This window comes from Tauraco erythrolophus, chromosome 1 (assembly GCF_009769465.1).
Source record: "Tauraco erythrolophus isolate bTauEry1 chromosome 1, bTauEry1.pri, whole genome shotgun sequence".
NCBI classification, from domain to species: domain Eukaryota; kingdom Metazoa; phylum Chordata; class Aves; order Musophagiformes; family Musophagidae; genus Tauraco; species Tauraco erythrolophus.
In genome coordinates this window covers 26,271,911-26,292,600 of record NC_141465.1, presented here as the reverse complement: position 1 = coordinate 26,292,600, position 20,690 = coordinate 26,271,911, and positions in this window count along the sequence as shown.

The window sequence follows — 20,690 nt, the reverse complement described above, 5'->3', positions numbered from 1 at the left end:
TCAATGGACGGAAAAAAAATTTTACCTGTTTATTTCCTCACTGTTTAAAGCATATAATACAAAGATAATTTTAGGAATGTCTTTAGAGTGGGCTATTAGACACCTAATACTTATAATTACAGCTTGTTGATTTTCCAGAGTCACCTCCTCCAGGCACAAGAACAGCCCATCCCCATGTGCAAGAAGCCAAAAAAGGTGGCAGGAGGCCTGTATGGATGAACAAGGAGTTGCTGACAAAACTCAAACATAGAAAGGAACTATACAGGAGTGGAAGAAGGGACAAGTGATCCAGGAGAAATACAGAGAAACTCTTCAACCATGCAGGGATTGGGCTAGGTTTAGCTCACCTCAATTTGAATCTGAAGGATGTGGAGAGCAAAGAGAAAGGCTGCTACAGGTGTATCAGCAGACAAAGAAAGACTAAGAAAAATGTGTAGCCAGTGCTGAATTGGGCAGGTAAGATGGTGACAAAGGACATGGAAAAGGCCAAAGTACATGGAAAATGCCTGTTTAGCCTATGTCTTTACTATTAAGATTTGACCTCAGGAATCCCAGGGACCTGAAAACTGTGGGAAAGTCCAGAACAGTAAAGATTTATCCATGGTGGAAGAACAGCTTAGGGAACATTTAAACATACTGGATATTCACAAGCCCCTTGCATCTCTGAGCACTGAAGGAACAGGCTGATGTCATTGCAATGCCACTCAAGCATCTTTGAAATGTTGTGATGACTGAGGGAGATTTCTGAGGACTGAAAGGAAACGAGTGTCATTCCTGTCTTCAAGAAGGACCAGAAGGAGGATCTAGGGAACTATAGGCCAACAAGCTTCACCTCAATGTCTGGGAAGGTGATGGGGCAAATAAACCTGATAACCGTCTTCAAACATATGAAGGACAAGAAGGTGACTGGGCATAAACAGCATGGGTTTATGAAAGAGTAATCATGCCTGATCAACTTTATATCCTTCTATGATGAGATGACTGGTTTAGTGGAGGAGGGGAGAGCAGTATATGTTGTTTATTTTTACTTTAAGCGAGGCTTTCAACACTGTCTTCCATAACATCGTCACATGCAAACTAATGAAGTATGGCCTAGATAAATAGTGAGGTGGACTGAAAACCTGTTTAACTGCTGGCTCAAAGGGCATCTAGTCCAGCCTGAGGACATTCCCTAGTGATGTATCTCACAGATTCATACTGGGGCCATTATTGTTTGACATCTGAATTAATGACCTGGATGATGGGACAGAGAGCAACCTCAGCAACTTTGCAGTAAACTGGGAGAAGCAGTTGATAGACCAAGAGGTTGTGCTGCTCTTCATAGGGACCTTGATAGGTTGAAGAAAAGGGCTGACAGTAATCTCGTGAAGTTCAACAAAGGGAAACGCAAACTCCTTTACCTGAGTTCCTCATGGACACCAAGTTAACTGTGATCCAGCAGTGCACCCTTGTGACAAATAAGGTCAAGAGCTTCATGGGCTCAATTAGGCACAGCATTGTCAGCAGGTTGAGGGAGGTGATCCCTCCCCTCTACTTGGCCCTGATGAGACACATCTGGTGTGCTGGGTTCAGTCCTGGGCTGCCCTGTACAAGGGACAGGAAGATATTGGAGTGATTCCACCAAACGGCAACGAAGATGTTTAGGGGCCTGGGACACATGACACATGAGGAGCTTAGAGCACAGAAGGCTTAGGGAGGATTTTATCAATGTGTATAAATACCTGACTGAGGAAGTAAAGAAGGAGCCAGAATCTTCTCCATGGTGCCCAGTGACAGGACAAGAGGCAATGGGCACACACTGAAATACAGGAAAATTAATTTATACACAAGAAAATACTTTTTTAGTGTGAGGGTGATTGAACAGTGGAGCAGATTGCTCAGAGCGGCTGTGGGGACTCCATCCTTGGAAATGTCAAAAACTCAACTGCAGCAACCTGCTCTGGCTGACCCTGCTTTAAGGAGTAGATTGGACTAGATGATCTTCTCACATATGTTGCAGCCTCAGCAGTGTTAAGAGAGCAACATATTTTGCTCTCATAAGAACTAATCACTTCAGATGCTAAAATTGGGATAGTCTGACAAGTCTAAGACAAGTGAGAGATGATTTGAGGCGTTATCCTTCATGCTAAACCTTATATTAATGCAGATTTAGATAAATTTTGATAAAAGTAATCAACTCCCACATTGGAGTGTGAAAGATCCAGCATCAGTCTCAATGACAAGAACACATAGCAGTGCAACTATACAAGGTACTATAGAGGTTCCTGCTATACGAACCTGGGCTAAAGGAAAGTCATGACGAAAGCCTCTGTAAGTCCTCCTTTCTGGATTTGATGTTCTTATCTCTCAACATATTGAGGGATTCAACACTCCCTCCTCTCTTTTTTGTTGTGCATTCTCCTAATTCTAATATGACTGTTCTGGGAATAATCCCATGTCACTTTGCAAACCAGTGGTAGAATGGTACTAAATAATACGTAAAGTAAACCGCTCCAAGCCAGTAACTAACTATCCAGTTACTATTATTTCACTTTATGAATTGTTTCTAATACCTGACTTACACCAAATAGATTGAATATTTCTGTTTCTCTACTTCTTTCTCCAAAAGCTACCTTTCGCAAACATGGCAACCAAGATAAGGGGATTAACGAGTTCTTGGCTCTGCGAACGTTTTCACTGTCAGGATTTACCTCCTATATTTCAGCTACAGTTGTACCAGGCATAGAAAAGCAGAAGGCTCTAATATGTATTTCAATATGCACAGATGCATTTACAAGCAGGCAACTTCCTCAATAGTGATTAGCACTGGTAGACTTCAATATAATGAAAAACATAGTAAGGTTTATCTACGTGTCTTTTTTTAACAGTTTTTAAAAGCCTCCATTTCTCTCCCAAATTTTAAGCTGTATAGGAAGTTCAGATGAGCAAAGTGAGTGACCTAGTTTGGTATTCACATCAGTTAAAATTTTCATATTTGACATGATAGGTACACATGAAAGTATGTTGCTGCCAGTATATACACATGAATTTAATACTCCAATTTACTAGGATTTTTAGACAAGAAAACCCGTACAAACTTTGCATTTCAAATTATTGAGGACGTACTATCTCACATATCATACTCACTGTATAAGTATTTACCCAATTGAGTAATAATATCAGTAATTTTAAATTGTTTGATTTACTGGTCATTTCGCCTGTTCTTTTTGCTTTGAACCATGATAGTCACTGTAGATTGACCAGTGAATGCAGCAGGGTGGCCACTGTTATATTTCAGAAACTGTAGCTTTGACATCTTGTTTTGATACACCACTCTTAAAGAAAAAAAAATCCAGAAATAAGAATCTTTAAAAATAACTGATGAAACAAGGAAAGAAAACAAAATGTCATGCATCTATTCTTCAGCTAAAAACAGAACCAAGAGACAAGAATGAAACATAAGCAGTCCAACTTTGCAACACTTTCTAGTTTTATAGATGTGCATGATCTATTTTTTTTCACTCTGGCTTACTGTTCCATGTGAAAGCTGGACCCCATAGAATAGAATATGTTGCCTGCTCTATCACATTTATAAGTAATGAAAAATAACATGACAAGGATTATTAAGCAGCATAAAGCAAATAAAACAATGGAAGCAGAAATAACAAGGTATCAACATTCTTCCTGAACAGTTATTTCTATGAATTATGCTGTTATAGCTCAGTACATCTCTACTTGGTAACAGGCAGAGACTAATAAAGTAGCTGTTTGAGCTTTTGCTTTTGCTAAATGGTTTCTTGGACTGAGCAAGAGTGCCAAAATAATAACAATAATAGAAAATCCCTACATTATTTCTCCTTAAAATCAAATTTTGCTCTTTTTATGACACCCTGAAATTATTTATTTGGTTGACTTCAATATATGACATGCATATATATTTCAGAATGCTACTTAAAACATTCAATTTATTTAAATAGTAGTTCAAATAAAAATGTTAATCAAGAGACGATTGTAATCCCCTCCAAAATCAAAGCTGTAGCAAGATTCTAGAAGAAAAAAATAATAATTTATTACCATCCCTATATAAAGCATGGGCAAAAAATAAATTGCATGCAGAAATGTTGAAGTGAATTTGTCGGCTTCTTTCCATAGCAGTATGAGTGGAAGAAATCTTCTGGATTATTTAGTCCAGTCATCTGCTGATGTACTTGCCCTGTTAGACCCTTCTTTTTCTTTTAGGCAGCTGTGTCTCACCTTATAGTGACACCCTCTCAACATTTAACTTTTGATTTAGATATCTCTATTCCATGTCTATACCTCATATTCAGGATCTGTTGCTCACTTTTTTTTTGCCCTCACCTCCCTTTGCAGGCAGCTGTCATACCGACAGTATACAATCAGACTGTCTAGAAAGTCCTTCTATTTAAGCTTGGATCAAGATTAGATGATGGATGGTCAGAGCCAGCATTTCAAGAGTGACATTGAAGGCTTACTACCAGTACAAAAACAAGGACACCACACATACTTGCCTCTACATTTCATTAACATACAGCTGGAGAGAAGTTTGTGAGAAGAAAGACCATTAGAGTATGTCCATACTAGCCTTATGTCAGGTTAAATGAGAAGGGAGGCATGTAGATTTGGTAGGGTAAGCTCAGTAGAGATCAAAAAGACCCAATGGACATCCAAACCCAGCAGGGAATCACAGCAGACAGAGCAGGAGTAGGGTGCCACAGATGGATTTATTTCACAAGTCAGCCCATTTGCTGCAATTCACTCCACTGTGTGTTGGTAGTAAACTTATGAGAACACTGGAAGGAATCCCAGACTGGAAGTAACCACTTTGTGTTCCAGCTTTCTTAGGTTCAGTGGTCTGATGAATTATGTTCAATGCAACATAGCTACCATGAAACATTTTTATGATCTCTTGTGAGAGAGGTTTATCCCAGCTTATATCATGAGTCCCACACTCAGTCACGCTGCCATTGGCAGTTGGGTCCCGCTTCCCTACAGCGATGTCAGCTGATCACTGACACCAGCCAGGCTACATTTCCAGAATCCTGGGGAGATTAACCAACTCTCTCTGCAAATGGATGTAAGAAATAAATAACCTTTTGGTGGTCCTGAAAGCCTTTGGGATAACCTTCTTGCTTATAGGATCATCATCTGCCATTATTATTATTTCCATTTCTATTATTTATATTTTGGCATTTTTGGTACATTTTTTGTAAATATCCAATTTCCTCTACATGTATTTTTAGTTCTCAGGTTTCTGGTAAGTTTATTTTTATTCCCACTCACTTGGCGATATTCTTTCCTGCTAAGGTACAGGTGATGCACACACAGATGACACATACAGTCTCAAAACCACCCTGATTTACACTTGCCAAGGAGATAGTCACTTCATCCAACACCTTGTGTCATCAGATCAAGCAGTCACATCCTTTCAGCTTAGTGAATGCTGACCAAGAGACTTACAGAAGACTCACTCCTGAGATGTAGATTTCCACAGCTGAGAATCCATTCCCTGTTTTCAGCTCTGGACAGTTTGGTGATTGACAGTCTGGCAGCACTAGGGTGAACTTTTAAGTAAAATCAAATACCTTTATTTTAGTAAGATACAAAGATTGGAAAAAAGAAAAAAAGTAATTACTTTCTTTTGAGACAGACAAAAAATACAGTATTCCTTCTCCTTTAGCTCTCATTCTAGCTTGGTTTCAATATGTTTTCTGTGTTCTCTGCTAGTGGAATAACAAGTCACCTATCTCTAAAGTCAATTCAAACATCTCCTTGGAAATAAGCAGCAGTCTGTTAGATAAATTTCAGTCTTTTCTTGCTGAGAAGCATACTGCTCTAAGATGAAGTCTCTCATTATATCCTTTTCTTCTCAGACGACTTCTGCTGAATGGAAGTTCAGCCCTGGGTGTTCCTATAATCTCCAGTCCTGCAAGTGATTTTATAGGGCATTATCTCTTGTCTTCTGTACTACACTGCTGCACTTACAGTTTCAGTCACTTGCCATCATCAGAAAATTCATTCCTGTCTTGAAAGAGCCAGTTAGGTTTAACCGTTAATTGACTGCAAAGAGAGTACATGAATTTCTCCCTGAAAAAAAGGTAAGTGAGGAACATTTCCAACATCTCTGAATATAAACTGAGGTATATAAATTTTTAATAGTTGTTACTTCAGAACACTTACTTGAGATAGGGCTTGATATCGTTAATAAAAAAAACTTTCAAGGTAATTGTGCTTGGAATAGATGACTTTCAAACATAGCTTCAGATGCAATGAGAAGGTTTGTTCGGATCTTTAAAACAAAAATGATAGGTCTGGGAAATTCCCTTTTAAACATTTGCATGACTCTACAGGTGAGAAAGGTGTTTATGATTTTCCGAAGCTGTGCTTTTAGCTGTATTCCTGACCATTTGGAACATACCATTATATATAGCCATATATATACACCATATATTATAAAGCAGTTCATGATATTTCATTACGTTATTACTACTAAAATATTGGTACCACTTTTCAAGACATAATCTCAGGAGTGGAACAAGATGTATGGTAGAAAAAATAAAAAATATCAGAATGATATACTCACTTCACTGATCACCAAAACCAGACTCTAATACTGAGAAAGACAGATCCCATCTGAAGTAGTTATATAATGAGTTCATCAGTTTGCCTCACCAAAAAATCTAATCTGGATATCTACTTAGTTTTTATATATTTATCTGATTAAAAAAATAAATGCATATATGGGGTAAATCATGTTAATGGAATAAATTCATGAAAAATGGCATCCTTATTTCAGTGAGAGGCTCAACACAGAAGGCTCAGGCCAGAGTTAGCTTGAAAGGATCTGGTGCACAATTTCAAATGCTTGTTGATGTTTTTTGTTTGCTTTGGATTTTTATGAAGTTAATGTTAATAGGTTTCAGACATCACAGTAGGACATTCCATCTCAGCTGGAAGTTCATAAAAATCTGTGACTTCACAGATTGTTCCTAAGACTTAAAGAAGATGACAAAGTGCCTTTACACTTATTTTTCTCACTTGATGACGTTTTTGGGCCCAGTAACTATTGTCAGAACCTATGAAATAGGCAATGATTTGCCAGAATATAGTGAGCTGAGAGCAACAAAGTTGCTTTCCTTTTCAGTTTTCAGAATGTTCAATTCCTTCAAGACATCTTGTTATATTTACAGTTTATGGACCAGTAATTATCAGGACAAGGAGGATGCCTTGTCCCCCTGATACTGTCTCTTTCAATTACTACTGTTTTTTCTACTCTATCCATTTAATATCCAGGACATATATGTTTCTAAGAAGGTAAACAGAAACCTCTGAACATAAGAAGCAGTATAACAATAGGTATTAGAATCCTACTGGATATAAATTGTTTGTAAGACTTTACAAATTCTCATAAAAAAAGGGCATTTGGGTTGCCTCATTCAAAATGAGGAGAGCAAACAGAATATTAGACAGGTACTTAACTCTTTCAGGTGTTAAGCTAAGGTAAATACCCACAAACCCTGTTGTGTCAGGACCCCAGCGTAGCTGTACTGGGTTCTCTACATGTTAAAACCAGAGAATGCAATTGCAACATGAGGGGAAAAAGAGGCTCTCCAGCTGCTGACTGTACCAATGGGAACAGCATGACCAAGACATGAACTGATACTCTGAGGGTGGGGACAGGAGCTATGATCTCCTGTTTCATGTCCTAAACGATTCAACGATTCATATACTGTCTATAATGTAATGAAATATAGCATGACTGGGTAAATGGGCAGAATCTCACGCTCTTTTTTTTTTTTTTTTTTTAAACCAGGTCTGTAAGAGGAATAGCATCCTTACTCTTAAGTAATCAATTTCAGTATGGGTCAGAAATCCATAATGCTTACAAAGCAATAAATATTGTCAAGTAAATAATGCTGGTGAGGATATAAACCATATTTGCTATTTGACCTTAATAAGGCCACAGGGTCAATGAAAAATTGCTGAAAGATGCATAATTTCTGATTTACTAGCTAGAAAAAAAAAAACAACAAAAAGAAGAAAGATATTTAAAATATCTTATACCTATTCATAAATAGATCAATTGTTTTCAGCCAGTAGTTGCAAATAAAAAGAAATAGAGTCAGAGTGTGCTATTTGGCTAGCTTTTTTTTTTTTTATTTCCTCAAAGTAATTTTGAATTTGGTGTCTAGATTCATTTTATTTCATCTCTTTTTTGTATGTCTTCCTTCTAATTAAAAATATATTTGTAGCTAAATCTAAATTAGAATAATCAGAATCGACAAGTAAACAAAAATACAAGACCCTTGTTCCATAATTATAAAAGCAAAATTTTGGAATAGTAGAACAATTATTTTGATATTCTACCTATCAAACTTATGAAATACTTGTAGAGAATAATTCACTGTAGATTTGTAGATATACATACTTCCATATACTGTATATATGTGTATCTAATATTTATAAGAACACCGTCATTGAGAGAACACTGAAGTTGCACTGCTAGAGGAATTAAAGAAAGCACATATACACACATATTGTAATTTTATTAACAGTGGTAGCATATTAACTTGCTTTTATTCACACAATTAAGTGTGGCCTTATGTATGATGAAGATGTACACAACTTGTACATCTTCACAGCTTTGTGTGGGATAGGTAAAACTTACTGTTGAAATCAATAAAGAATTAGGTTTACCTACACAAGGCAGCATCATATACAGAAACTGCAACAGTTTTTAACTCTAGGTTGGACAGGTGCCTTTACCGGCAGGTTGAAAATATTTGCAAATGTCTAACATACACTACAGCCATTTTGTGTGGTTTTATATGCACCATCTCCCTACGTACTGGAATACTGGACCTTGTATCTACTATCTGTTTTTCTAGGGATACCATACCCTAGTATCCATATAATTTTTTTTCCCCTTTCTCTCTTATTTAACTTATATTTCAGAAGAAAGGATGCATAGGAATAAGCAGTGCATCTTTCCAATTTTAAGTGGGAACTACTGTAGTATTTTATTCAAGAAATTATTTATAGCTTATTGGCATACAGAGAGACAAGTCAGATAGCCCAACTGGGATGCTTGGGACCCGCAGTCTCCTCATGAGAAGAGACTTCAGCTGTATTTATAAGGCCTCCTGTTGAGGTGGGACTAGCTTTTCTACAGGGAATGTAGAGAATAATCAAGTCACAGAAGATGAAAATGAGAGTAATAAAATCCTGCTCTGCAGAAGCAGAACTGGGCCAGCTCAGGACCCAAGGAATCTGGCCTACAAATGTCAACAGAAAATCCTTGGCACCTGGGAGAGATTTTAGCCAAAATTTTTGCGTGAAAGGTCTTTTTCCCTGTTGCACAGTAGATGCACAGCATGTTGTAGGACTCCTCAGCTGGGGAAGATTTTTGTTGAATGAGAGTCCTTTTCATATCTGCAACTATGAAAGACTCCTAATTCATGCTGAAACCTATAAATTACATCATTATTTAATCTGATCTGCTGGTACCAATTGCTTATCTGACTTGGTGAAGAGGAAAGGACAGATGGAAGAAATTTAATATAAACTATAAATATAAAATACAAAAAAAAGAGCAAAATATAAATACAATAAGTAGTTATCTATAAAATGTATTATACACATAAAGCAAATCTCAATAGAGATTATTATGATTTTTCATTTAATTATTTTTTCCCTTTTCTTATTTTTTTAAAATTGCACATTATGAAGCATTTTGTAGAGAAAGGTGATATCTTATTTTATACATTTGATGATATATTTCAAATTGGAAAGAAATTTGCAGCTCTCTGTAGGCACACTAGAATGGACCAGTGTCTATTACCATGTCTAACATCTATATTACAGGTAGTCATAATCTTGAAAACCAAACTAGGGCCTAAATTATAAATAACAGTAACTGGTTAAACATGATGAATTTGACTGAATTTGACTTTTTGTTATTCTTCCATTAAGACTCTTACACTGGAAATAGATTCCTTTTCAATCCTGCTATAATCTTGAATCTTTACCTCTTTTATTGGTACAAGGCTATCACTTCTTGTGTTTTGGTCCACCTAAGTCATTCTAACAAAAAATCCTAGACCTTATATGAGTTTCCCACTATTTGAAGAAACATTTAAAAGCATTGCAGCAGAAGGGGAAAGTTACAGTAATGAAGACAAAGAATATTTCTTTATTTTAGTTTTAGCCTTTAAAATAATGTTTTTCAACTACATACATCATCTTATGTGGCAGTTCTTATGTCATCTGGGTGACCTGAGACTTGCTGCTAAGACTCAGCCATACTGTAAGTGTGTGGGAACTTTATCTTTCTTCCTTTGGAAAAAATTGTTTATTTATTACTAGTTTTGTAATCAATATAGAAGACAACTGGCCTGCTGCAAGAAAATATCACCTTGATGATAATTAATATGTTGTACTAGTGTAGTTTTAGCTCACATAGAGATTCAGCACTTTGCCAAAAAGAAACCCATGTACTCTTTCCCTAATCAATGCTTCTTTTGAAGTACTAATGTAATTTATCAGTTGGAAATTGCAAAGCAATATTATTAAGGAATTATAGTAACAATCCCTTGAGAATGTTATTTCTATGTTCTTACTCTGATTTATAATTAAACTGCCTGCAAGTATGTAGAAGTAATACAAAATGTCAAGCTTAGACCACATAAGTGAGTTTATTTATGAAAAAAAAAGCTGTCTTTCAGAAGCAGGAGGAAGCTGTACAACCTCCAATTTGTGTTTACAAAAGAGTGAAAAAGTGGTTTATATACATTGAAAAATCAATTTGAATATAGGGGTGTACATGTACTTATATACTTATTCATAAGAGAATACAGAAAAACATTAATGGATAATAGCAGATAGTCTAAATTTTTTGTTTAGAAAAATTGAAAATGGGCAGCTGGGAAAGACTTATCCAATCACTTAATCTTTTAAAAAGCAGTATAATCAACCTACATTTAGGAGCAAAAAAATATTTAAAATATGATATACAGAAATATTTCACAGTTCCAAAACATTTTTACTTAATGGCTTACTAGAAAACTTATTTTTTTATGAAGTAGTTCTGGGTTTGGCAAAAGAATATATATAGATTACATATATATATATTTAGTAATAACAATTAACTGAAGTGAAAATATCCTGATCATCCTTAGTTGTGTTTTTTATGATGTTGAACATCTGAATAGTACTGTTTAAGCACTGTTAAATACTATTAACATCAATTTAATATGGAGGTGCTGACCTTGCTAGTAGTAGATTTGGTAGCATCCACTGATTATATAATAGTACATGATGTTCTAAGAACTCTTCATTACACAAGCAGAAAAAGGCAATATTTTTAACGTGTTTGTGTAGGTGGTTAAGCAGTCTTCAAAACATGAATTAGTGTTCTGCTGTGGTCTTTATTTTTAATGCTCTTGAAGTTTCTAATTTCATCACTGCTTTTTCTTAATTTTTTTCAAATAGCTTTTTTGCAGAGTGAGGATGTATGCTGTCAATGACTTGTGTCTCTCTTCATCCTTACTAACATCATTGACTCACCCTGGTAAATTACTGTATCAAATAAATCATGTCATATTGATCTTGCAGATATTGCTTTATAGAGTAGACTGATACTATGTTTTGATGTTTGAAAGATGACTTACAACCTAAATTATATGAAAACTGTAAATTAAGGTGGTTTTTTATTATTTTAGAAGAAAATATGTGCTGTAGTATAAACTTGGAAAAGAAAAAAAAATCAAAATTGTGCAACTACAACTGACCCACTGACAAAACTTGAAGCTTAGGTAAAGCTCTACAAATTACCAGGTAGCCTTCTTGAAAGATAAAATTCAAATAATTGGCAAGAAAACTAGCTTATATAAATTCAGAGCTAGTTAGTATTCCACTGTAAATACCAAGAAGTTAAGATATTTTTATCACCATAAGATTCATATGATCATAATACAGATGAAAGGACATATTTTCTTTCCAGATTGCTGAAAGTTTTTTGTAATTCCTGTTGAAACTGCTGCTTTGGAAAGAGGGAAAAAATAAGAAAGATAAGCAGTCAGGTAGAATGAGACAAGAAGAGTAACTGTAGGACAACTGCCTTTTGTCTGAGCTTTGAAAGTGAAGAAATCAGGTTTCTGTTTTCTGCACCAAAGCTGTTTGTGTGGGTCACTTTATGCAACTATTAGACAAAGTAAAGTCCCAAGTCCAAACAAAATCATGGTTCTTAAGGAATATTTGATTTTTCTCTGTGTGTCTATAATAAAGTCTAATCTCTCTGTTATGCCTTGTACCCAGTTCAGCAAGACTGAAACATTAGGGAGTGGAGAGCGGATCTCATCAAAATTATTAAGATGTCCATGTGGAAGCCTGCCCTTTTAGTGGCTACTGCAAGATTGGAGGTTAATTTTGGAAACAATACAAGAGAAGATGAATGAAGGTTCACTTGTCAAGGATGAGAGGAAGAACAGCAATAATAGCAATTATGGTAAAAGTCATACCTATTTAAGTTTGTCTTTTAATAGAAATATTCAAACTGTTTATGAGATATTAGTTGATTTTGACAGCTTTTGTAGCTTGATTTTCAAATAGGAAAGAGATCTTTGAAATTACTAAGATGTTCCATTTGATGTGTTTAGAATTAAAATGTTTGTTTCTGAGGTAATAAATGATTTATTTTAATTTCACAACATACAGAAGGAAATTAAGATTGAAGTTGCAACATCTGTCTTTATGATTATGAACTGAATTTTTCAGGGGGACTAAGAGGCTACAAAATACTCCTCCTCCTCCTCCCCCCCCCCCCACTCCTCCCCAGCAGTTTCAAATGGATTATAAAGCTTTATACCTAAAAAGAATAGGAATGTGGTAATAACACATGTGATTATAGGCCAGAGAAGAAAATACTATAATTTTTAATCTCTAAATACTAGACCTCACCAGCTAGCTAGCAAGATTTGTTTTAGGTGCAGTTACATGCTAAACTATCTATTGTGTTAAAAATAACAAATAAGCAAAGTATGCAGCCAGAAGTACGTCAGCGTCCTTTAGCTATAAATTTTTCGTAGTGATGCTTGTTGTTTGTTGTTTCCTGTATTTTTAGCAACTGGATGAGAGATGAGAAGTTGATTAATCAAGGTATGCTTCTTTTCCTTTCTGTTATTATTTTGATTAATTATTAATTACCCAGCTCTTTCCTGCCTTTATTACCTCGTTCTTGTATACAGTTGGATTTGGACAACTTTTGAGCTATGTGATTTTCCTCCTCAGACCACATTCTGATGCTTTCTTAAACACATAAGCCCATGGCACTACACGCTGCAATATGTCAGTCAGCTTTGTTTATGAGAACAGTCAATTCCATTTAGAATCATAGAATCATAGAATGGTTAGGGCTGGAAGGGACCTTCAAAGGTCATCTAGTCCAACTCCCCTGCAAGGAACAGGGATATCTCCAACTAGATCAGGTTGCTCAGGGCCTCATCCAACCTGGCCTTGAACATCTCCAGGGATGGAGCATCTACCACCTCTCTGGGCAACCTGTTCCAGTGTTCTACAACTCTCATGGTAAAAAATTTTTTCCTAATATCCAATCTGAATCTACCTCCCTCTATTTTAAAACCATTACCCCTTGTCCTATCACAACTGGCCCTCCTGAACAGCCTCTCCCCATCTTTCTTGTAGGCCCCCTCGATGTACTGGAAGACTGCTATAAGGTCACCCCGGAGCCTCCTCTTCTCCAGGCTGAACAGCTCCAACTCTTTCAGCCTGTCCTCATAGGAAAGGTGCTCCAGCCCTCTTATCATCTTCGTGGCCCTCCTCTGGACCCTCTCCAACTGGTCCATGTCCTTCTTATGTTGGGGGCTCCAGAACTGGACGCAGTACTCCAGGTGAGGTCTCATGAGGGCAGAGTAGAGGGGAAGAATCACCTCCCTCGACCTGCCGGCCACGCTCCTCTTGATGCAGCCCAGGACGCGGTTGGCCTTCTGGGCCGCAAGAGCACATTGCCGGCTCATATTGAGCTTCTCGTCCACCAGTACTCCCAAGTCCTTCTCCTCAGGGCTGCTCTCGATCCATTCTCCGCCCAGTCTGTATTTGTGCCTGGGATTGCCACGACCCAGATGTAGGACCTTGCATTTGGCCTGGTTGAACTTCATGAGGTTGGTACGGGCCCACCTCTCCAGCCTGTCGAGGTCCCTCTGGATGGCATCCCTCCCTTCCAGCGTGTCAACGGCACCACACAGCTTGGTGTCATCGGCGAACTTGCTGAGGGTGCACTCCATGCCACTGTCCACGTCACCGACAAAGATGTTGAAGAGGGCTGGGCCCAACACGGACCCCTGAGGGACGCCACTCGTGACCGGTCTCCACTTGGACATCGAGCCGTTGACCACTACTCTCTGAGTGCGGCCATTGAGCCAATTCCTTATCCACCGAGTGGTCCATCCATCAAACCCATGCCTCTCTAGTTTAGAGAATGTCCCCATGGATCTTGAACTCCACCGTGTCGTGGTCACTGCAGCCAAGGCTATCCTTAAGTGTCACATCGCCCACCAGTCCCTCTCTGTTGGTGAGCACAAGGTCGAGCATGGCACCCCTCCTTGTCGGCTCCTCTATCACCTGCAGGAGGAAGTTGTCATCCACGCGTTCCAGGAACCTCCTGGACTGCCTGTGCCCTGCCGTATTGTCTCTCCAACAGATGTCAGGGTGGTTGAAGTCCCCCATGAGGACCAGGGCTTGTGACCACGAGGCTGCTCCTATCTGGCTTTAATGTGTATTAAGTTTAATAATTTAATTTAATGTGTATTAAGTTTATATATATGCATTAAATGTATATCTGCTTATATGTATTTAGTGTTCAACACCATGAACTTTACCTGACATGCTGCAGCATAAAAGGAAACGCTAAAGAGAGATTTCTAAGAAATAAAAGGGAAAGCAAAATATCTAAGTTCGTTAAAAAGACTGTAATTAAAATGTTACACCACCTTATACGAACATTTTCTGTAGACTTGTTAAGTCTGTCTTACTATAAAGAAAATGCTAGAAATATTTTAATAGTTATTTAAATTCTATGAAACATCATAGATGAATTCTATGAAACATCAGATGATGAGGCCCAGTCAACATGGATTTATGAAGGGCAGGTCTTGTTTGACTAACCTAATCTCCTTCTATGATAAAGTGACCCATTTAGTGGATGAGGGAAGAACTGTGGATGTTGTTTACCTCAATTTTAGCAAGGCCTTTGACACTGTTTCCCATAACATTCCTCTGCAGAAGCTGGCTGCCTATGGCTTTGGTGTTGAGCAATATGGTTTAGGGACCCTGACAGTGCAGGGTGAATGGTTGGACTCAATGATCTTGAAGGTCTCTTCCAACCAGACGATCATATGATATTAATTCAGGGAGAATTCAATAGCTATTTATATATTGAATATAACTATGATTTTCCATGTTTTTTCTAAAAAAGGAATAACAGTTATTGAAGCCAGCTAGTTTGGTAAAATAATGAAATTAGTTTGGTTCTACTGTATCACATTTCAAAACATCAGGTGAATGAAAATAAATTCTAATATTACTTGGATAGATTCATGTGCAAATTGAATAGCATCCCTTACAATAAATGAATGGGAAAGATAATACTTTTGAACATCTGCTAAGTTCATTTTCCTGACTGTAAATTCACTACAGCACAAATTTAAGAGAAGCAGTTCTTATGCATCTGTTTTTAAAAGCATAAAATACCTAACACCACAAATTTAAACTTGACTTTTGCGTTGATGCTAGATTATCAATTACCTTCAGTAGATTTTAAGTGGGTTAATCTTGGAACATCTAGCTTAAGAAACAAATTAACTATTTTACTAAATGTAAAAACATTTAAAAATAAGAAGTTACGTTTTAAATGTTTAAATGAAAATTCATGAACATTTCTTAAAAGCCAGCAAACTGCAGGAAAAAAAATAAGAGTATGCAAGCTCAGATCCAATAAGACAATACATTTCTTGGTAGCTTTTAAGTCCTTTTGGATCATTGTAAATCTATAAATAGTAGTAAACCTTATTAGAATGACTAAGAAAAATCTTATGACATTTTAAGTGATGCTAGCATAAATCTTTCATAAACATACACACTTGTGAAAGACAACATAAAAATGCTTGCTTATGTAGACGATCTGCGGACATCTGTGGATGTCAGTTGTTCAAGAAATTCAAAAGAAAGATAGTTTAAGAGTGGAGTCACTTTGCTTGAACCCTTCAATGACAAACACTGCAGCTATCATTAGTTAATGACAGACACTGAAATGTAACCAGCAGCGTTGTTAGAATACTGAATTTATTCTGGTTAAAAATGTTAAGCTCTGTTTCTTCAAGAAAACAATGACTTTTTTTTTCTTTATTTTAAAAACAACCCAAACAAACATTCCCCAGTTTTGAATACAAACCTAGATAGATGATAGATGTTAAGTGTATCCTGAATCAAGTGTTTTACTGAGTCATTTTTCACTACAATAATTACACGAAACAGTAGTAATACCTAGGTTTTATAGATATTTATAATTTATACATTTTAAAGTGCTTTAAAAAGTGGCAAATCTTTTGGTTTTTTCTCCTTTTTTTCAGATAGGATAATGGAAACAGATGGAAGGAGTGACCTGTTCAAATTCAGTTCAAAAACTGGGACAAAATTTGAAACTGAATCCTTACCTCTGATTCTTTGTTGAGGTTCAATCTGTTACAACGCAAGGAACCAGAAAGAGCTACTTCTCTGCCGAAACCATGAACATCTGAAAGAGTGCTTGAAATCCTGATAAAGAAAGGTTAGTGGCAACAGTGGACTCTGAATGCTACTCTGGTCCTGATTCAAGCTTACTCAGTGGGACGAAGGCTGGGCTACTGTAGACATGACTTGAGGAAATCTAGGGGGAAGCTTGAACAAATCATTTCTGAACTATGAATGAAAATATGGAAGCTCAGAATCTTTTCATCTGCTTGGCTGAGAAATTTCTCCCTATTCAGTTGCAAATAAAGACACTTCTTTTTCCATCTTAGTTAATAAAGAGAACAGGTAAGAACATTTTCTAGACACCAGCTCAGAGGATTTGATGGCAACAAAAGATCACACAATTCAACCTGCTTAGACAGAGGCCCAAGGATAGTTTTATCTGCATCGAGCTCATTAATGTGTATAGGTCAGACACACATTTTAAAAGCTCTCCAAATAGATATAGTACTTGGTCAGTTAATATAACAAACCTGATCATCTTTATTTAAAAAAATATGTCTAAATTGTGCTTATTCAAATTAATTCAAAATGTCTGTAAACTTATACGCTGATCATCTTTGCTTGACATGAAAGGATTTCACTCATGTCATTCTCACATATATCAGAGATATTTCTCTTTAAAATTAGGTTGTTTTAACTCCACCCTTTTGTCTGGAAGGAGTTCATCCATTATTAGAGCTGCTTTCATAAACTATAACAACGAAAAGAAATGCTTTGTTGGCCTGCCTTTTGACAAGATTCCTACTGAGTTATTGCGGAGAGAAAAAAAAACAGCATTACACTGAAATCTATCAGGAGTTAACTTTAAAAGAACTTTTTATTCTGCAAGTTTGCTTTTCATACATTGTCAAATAAATGCAATTAGGTAAAAATCTAATGCTGGAAATCAGGTTAGCCTTCAGTTAAGAATCAGTGACTCACAAAAGGTGCTTGGTTAGTTAATACTTCAGAAGTTGAAATTTAATTAACACAACATAGTTCAAAATGCTCATTCATGCCTGAATTTTGCAAAATAGCAGCTGATGAATAGAATATTGGGAAAATAAAAAAAAAAAAAGAGGTGAAGAAGCAGGGTGGCTCAGAGGGTAAAACATTAACTTTCATCTCTTTTTTGATTCCATGTTCAATCATCCACTGAGGAAACAGTCTAGATTACAAATCCACACTTAATTTATCAGCATGGGCATGATCCCCACCTCTACTCTCAAAGTTTATGACTAATCTATCATGGAGTTTTAATAGCCTCCATCAGGAGAAAGAATTCTGGCAGGTCAGCATTGCAGTCACTATACAACAAGAAAGATCCATAGCCTAAGGACAGAAATATTGTCACCTTTACACCTCCCTGGTACGTATGACTTTGAACAATTTTCAGGTGAGTACATTCTCAGCCTCAATTCACATATAATCTACGTCTGGAAAGAGCTCTTAATATTCTCCACCTTATTCATCTCTTCTTCAGGGAAAAGGTTCCGAAATCTGACTCATAAAGACCTAAAAATTTTCAGTGTTCACTGTGATACTTTAAACAATATATCTGCTTTCCCTTTCCACATATTTAAAACAGGTAACTATTAGAAACTTCACCCGATAGAGTATTCATTCTCTCTTTGTCTTCCATCTGCATGGCACCAAAGTTTCCTCTTCACATTACCTACAGTTGAACATAATTCAAGAAACCACACCTGAAGAGAAACAAAACGTTCATTTTGGTACACAGATTTTAAGCAGTTTTCAGCTACCTTATTCATCAGCAGATACATACCATATCAGGGCCTATAACCCATGCTATTTTCTGCATAGAGCACAGGTGAGCTCTAGCCCTGTAAATATGATTTTACCACTGCTGGGGGAAGATGTCAGGCTGTGACAGGTCCCAGGGGTGACTGGGCTGGGCTGCCCTTGGCCTGAGCAGGACTGAGCTGGGTTTACCAGGCACCTCATGGCCAAGTGCCCGTTGCCCAGCCTGTCTGAGCTCCAGCTCTACGAGTGCCACCAGGGAAGGGGCTGACAGCCCCAGGCATTTCCTGCAGGACAAATGGTCCCTGGGGGTACAGGGGAGCTACAGGGCAGCTTTCATCCCTTCCCTGGGAGCAGGGGGAAGCAAGCAGAAGGAGATGGGGAAATGTATTAAAAGAAATCCAGAGGAACTCCAGGACTGATAAGGAAAAATATCCTACCATCAACACTATACTCTTCCCAGTAAAGACAACAATATGCAATTCTAGTATTTTATTAATAAGGCATTCTGGTTTACCGGTATGATTTGGAGCACTACAGGATTAATTGTACTAATATACTCTTAGCTCTATGAATATGAGATGTTCGCTTTCACCCATAAAGAGATTTCGGGTGTAATGGAGCAAAGTCATATAGATCCTTCAGAAACACTGAAATGCAGAACTAGCTGCTAAGGCTAGCTCTTTTCTTTGCATCACTCACTTCCTCATACTGGAAGCTTATCAAAAGGAGGCATGATTAGCAGGTGGAAAGTCAGGAATTAGAAAATCTGTAAGGTTTGTTTCTCTCTCAGGATTACTTGTTCTCAAGGCTGGAAATCCTCTTCCTAAGCAAAGGGAAATTAGAGTCTGGAATGGTGCTATGACAGTACCAGTACAACGCAGCCACTGTAACAGCTTGAATCGCTTAACGTTACCTCTGTAGCACTAGTGGTGTACTTCTGAAGTGAATATCCTAGGCATTCCTACCTTACAGCCATAGCATCACAGAGTCACTCAGATGGGAAGGGACTTTGGGAGGTCTGTAGTCAAACCTCCTGGCCAAACCAGCAGGGCTAGCTCCTGTTCTTATATTCAGCCTTAAGCATCTTGTTTCAATTTACACCTGCTTTTTTTGTCTCACTGCCCCTCCCTGTAGCCATCACTTCTCCACAATGAAAAAGACCAGCTCCCTCCACCTTGCTTCATGACAAGTGCTCCAGCATTGATTGACTTGACATCCTTCCTCTTATCTTGCTTCTGTTTATAAATGCCTTTCTTGTACTGGGGGCCCCAAACTGGACTCAGCATCTGGATATGATATAATGAGCAATGAATAGAAGAGATACTCACTCCCCCAAACTTACTGTCTATGTCTCTGTATATAAAGCCCAAGATACTGCTGGCCATCTCTGCTGGCAGGACAGGATGCTGGCTCATACTCAGGTTGCTTCCAGCCCAGAGACTAGCACTCTTTCAATAGCTCAGGTAGAAAGATTAAGACCCTGGGCTGAGCTTAAATAGAGATCCTAGATCCACTGGTGTGGGTGGAGGTCCCAGATGAGGCTGGTTAGAATTACTACTACTCAGGGTCCTATTTTCTGCACTATTCAGTAAAGTAGAAGTAGTCTTTGTTTACCTGCTCACAGAACCTTACAGTCCAAACACTTTTGAGGACTTGACATCTGACCATTTCTCTTAAGCATCCTGTGACAGAGGGTACTGTGAAGGAGTGGATAAGATGTTACATCCTAATGTACTTCTTGAATTGTTCAATATTAGCAAGTGTGTGTTTGAAAAGGCTTCTGTTATTGCTAATTTGGTCCAGGAAATGTTTACGATTTTGTAAGCAAACAGTGTGGCCAAAGGTTTCATTAAATATCATTTAGTGTATTTGTTTGGATAGTCCACAGATAAATTGAGTAAAATATTGAAAGATAGAGGATAATTAGATTTGCATTAGGAAAGCCAAAATGAAAATGCATTTATTAAGAAGCAAGTCTTTCCTTCTGAGAGTGATGTATGAATTCAGAAGCAAAAATATACTATTCTGCTTATTGTGACAATAATTATTTAAAATTTGACTCAGTAAGAGATATGCTTAATTACTTGTAAAGATCTAATTTACCAGAGAAATGCTTGATATATATCCCTGAAGACCTCATTCTT